The sequence below is a fragment of the Anoplophora glabripennis genome, unplaced genomic scaffold, assembly GCF_000390285.2.
Source record: "Anoplophora glabripennis isolate ALB-LARVAE unplaced genomic scaffold, Agla_2.0 scaffold686, whole genome shotgun sequence".
Classification (NCBI taxonomy): domain Eukaryota; kingdom Metazoa; phylum Arthropoda; class Insecta; order Coleoptera; family Cerambycidae; genus Anoplophora; species Anoplophora glabripennis.
This window is the reverse complement of record NW_019417357.1, coordinates 248,433-252,421: the sequence shown is the minus strand read 5'-3', so window position 1 is coordinate 252,421 and position 3,989 is coordinate 248,433. Positions and strand designations below refer to the sequence as shown.

The window sequence follows — 3,989 nt, the reverse complement described above, 5'->3', positions numbered from 1 at the left end:
TCTGTTTTATACCATTCTGGATCTTTCGCGGACAATTTTGTGGCAGAATACAGACAGAAACAGACGACAAGCTTCACATAAAGACGTTAGCGCAGCGGTAAAAATGGGATAACCCATGGGATTTATTTCTTACATATTCCCGCAATTTAAATTTATATATAGATTTTTCTTTTTAAACATTTTCATAAAGAAAAAATATACTGCTACGACTCCCTCTAGCGGGAGGTTCTACACTGGGCAAAAGAGTGTAGCAAAAAAAAAAAAGGTAAGTCAAATCCTAGGCCTGCCCGGAGGACCTAGTATAGACTAGCTCTCTCTCACTAGATCTCCTCAGGGTCGTTTTACCTGGCGGTGGCCAGCCAATTGCCCAGACGAGAAGATGACTCTAAATAAACATAAAAAACCAAAGCTTGAGCTGAGACAGTTATTCAAGAATATTCCTTGTTCGAGAAATAAAACCAGGCAATTCCCCAACAAACAATTTATTAGTGAATAATAAATAGAATATACTACGGTTAATTAGCGGAATGGCCTCGTAAGGTAGACACTCTGTAGGTGTGAATAATGACAAATGATGTATATAATGTCACAAACAGTAATTAACAAGAGAGTCTCGCAAGGTAGACACTCTGTATATGTAAATAATGACAAATGGTGTATATAATGTCGCAAACAGTAATTAACAAGAGGGTCTCGCAAGGTAGACACTCTGTAAATGTAAATAATGACAAATAATGTATCTAATGGCACAAACAATAACTAACGAGAGGGTCTCGCAAGGTAGACACTCCGTATATGTAAATAATGACAAATTAGGTATATAAAGGAACAAACAGTACATTAACAAGACGTTGCCAACAAAACCTTAACTACTCGCTATACTTATCAGTTTTTTCACTCGGTATGACTGCTGGGGTGTTACTGGTACAGGGTCGCCCTGTCTCGGGATCGAGGGGTGAAGTTCTAGCTGTCTAAATCGAAGGACGTCCGCGCCAAGGTCCACCAAACCACATGGGGCGTATGGGTGATAGTTCACCAAGCAGGGGTTCCGCCAACAATAATCAAACTCGTCACAGTCGACGTGGGGAGGCAGAAAATAAACATACCAAAGGACGGAGGTGATGAAAGAGGAAGCAGAAAAAAAAACCCTGTATAGAAATACGGTTGTAATAACGGTAAAACTAAATCACGAGAACACTGCATGCTCTGTATAACTAGGTGAAAATAATGAGAAGAAAAATTACCTTTTTACTAAGGGTTTTTTTCCACAGAAGGGAGGTCGAACCTCCACTCTCGACGAGGGCCTTCTACTGACGGAAACTGATAGCTTCGATTAATAAAACGGGCTCAACTTCTGTACCTTCAGCTCGTAAGGTCGAAATGTGCTGTCTATTTCCCAAAATAGTTTAATTCTCCATCAAACGAGAAAATACGGTATCCAGACAACCACACTACACTAGAGAATTATTTAGAGCCTCGATGAAAAAGTATCCCTTGCGGATGCTTCAAATAATGCACAAATTTTCCATCAAAGAACATGCAGCCATTTCGCCTTTGACAGTCACAGCGAGAATCAGAACGGAAACCAGAAATTGGTAGGGGGAGGGAACGAACACCGCGCGACGGAGAAATTCCTTTCAGTGGCCGTGGTACCACTGTCGCGAATTGAAAACGGACTAAGCATACGGGTGGCCGGAATTTGACCGCGGCAGGCGCGAGGAACCAAAGGTAGCGAGGTAACCAAAGAGGGCGATACAATGCGATTAGACGCTATTGTGATGATTTACGCTACCGCAAAATTAAACCGTAACAATACATTTTCGAAATCTTTTTTCCACAATGTCTAAAAAAAATTGCGTTGAAGCTCGAACGGTCAGGAGTGTTTTGTATATTTCAAAAATTTATTGATTGCAACATTTTTATGACAAAACATATCTTATTAACCAGATGTTTTGTACTGGATCTTTCATAAAGCTGACAGGTGGACTAGGCTTTTCTATTCTTTTTACTTTTTTTACTTTCTCTACTGAAATGTTTTGAAGAAAACTGACCATTCGCTATTTGGAAAATTCATATACTGAATGTTCCACAAAATTGAGCCAGGTCAGAATTATCGGTCCAGAGGCCTTCAGAAATTTATTGATGGCAATATTTTTATGTAGAATCTTATATTGCAGAATTCAGAAGCATTTTGCAAATTTATATACTGAGTGTTTCATAAAAATGACATAGGCGGGCATGGATTTTTTTCTCATTTCAATATCTACTTTCCTACATATATATCTCGCTCCCACACCCGTCCCCGGAAAAGGGCCATTTTGCACTAATTAAGTCTCCGTGAGCGGGCCGCGGGGGGCGAAGTCCTCCTCCCTTCCTTCGTCCGAACGTCGTATTTTGATGGCGATTTTCTGCCGTCTTCCCAGTGAATTTTCGTTTTTTCGGGGGGTCCGCGCGACCGACCGCGGCTTTTAGCGGGGAAGTGAGACGCAGATACTCGGAAACGCCCTCCATCGGAAGCATTTAGGGGTCGATTTCTCCGACCGAGGGCTTTTTTCCCGGGAGGGATCGGGACTTCCTTCCGCTTTTACGCGAAAGTTTCGTCCTTTCTTCGTGTGGTAGGCGTATTTTTGCGGCGTATTTTTTAATTTTTAAGGCCGAAATTAGCTTTTCAAAACGGGTCTGCATCTCACGTCTCTCTCGCGAGACTCCGATTATTTTATAAAGCCCGGATTATTTCGGCGAAAACGCCGTTTTCGCGACGGCGTAATTTTTTTCCCTCGCTCGATCGGCCTTCGCTTTCTGCGCGAGAACCAAGCCCTGGCTTTTCTCTCGGCGTACGGATCTCGCCCGAGGACTGAGGAAACCCCGATAGGCCCCCCGAGACGCCTTTTCGGCGACGCGTCGCGAAGATCTCTCTCTTCTATACCTCCATCAACTTTTTTTAGGTCGAATGTAACAAAATTTAAGACCGGCATTAGCGATATAAAATTTGTGCATTCAGCCATGGGCGTCTCTTTGGTCAGGTGAAAAGAGGACGTACTTTCCGCAGCTCTTCGCTGAGTTTCCGCGGCCGAATTCTTTACGAGTGACGTCACGATACCTCTCCCTTTCCGCGAAAAATTATATTCAGCCCCACAGTAGCCCCAACGGATCGTAAGCGATGGTATAAATCCCTTCGACAAAAAATTTTGCGAGTTTATGACAGCCGATGACAGCGGTAAAACTGGTGACAGTTCGATGTGACAAGATGGCCGCCGCCCGTTGTTCGTAGGAAAATCGCAAATTTTCAACTTTATACGCGCCGATTTGTGTAAATCACGCTAGCGGGGGCCGTTTTACATCGTATTCTTTGGTATTGTATTGCTTTTGTATAGTTTTTTCCCAAGAAGAAAATTACGTTTAACACCGTTCCCATGGGCTTATGTCGTATAGGTCGTGGCCCCACGTATGCTTACTGATCTGGATTGTCAGTGAAATACATTCTTCTAACTTAACATATGTACAGGTAAATAACTGTAAACTTTAACATAACCTTTAGCCATTCATTAAAAATAATAATAACCTCTGTCCTCTACCAAGGTTACATTGCAGTACAAAGCTACGAGATTCCTAAACTTGAAGATGTATCTCCACTTTTTCGATCACTGACGATCGTCGAATCGTCTCTATCACTCCTGTCATCTGTCAAGTAAAATAAACCTTTACATTGAGAAAAGCCACTTCCAAGTTTACTCAGAAGGGACTGGGGGCGTCTTGCAAAAACCCTTTCTACAGGTATAGTATATGTATATTTTTACCCGGCCGTTGGTTGGTAGAATCTAACATGAATTTTAGTTTTCCAGTTAAAACTAAGCTGTAGATGAACGTAAATATAGTGCACAGTGTGGAAGTTTTGTTTAGTTGGTTTATAAGAATCCACCACTACATTCCTACACTCTTGCTGTTTTAACGAGGGCCCCTGGAAACCACCAGTGAATAAAGAACGATTT

General features: G+C 42.1%; 1 long non-coding RNA gene across 1 annotated transcript; it reads right to left on the bottom strand.

Moving 5' to 3' along the window:
• Positions 1–466: 466 nt before the first annotated feature.
• On the bottom strand, positions 467–1,807 carry LOC111692290. The gene is made up of 2 exons (XR_002763192.1): positions 1,245–1,807; positions 467–1,148 (listed from the first exon to the last, which is right to left on the bottom strand). It is a non-coding gene; the product is annotated as an uncharacterized LOC111692290 (long non-coding RNA).
• Positions 1,808–3,989: the final 2,182 nt, after the last annotated feature.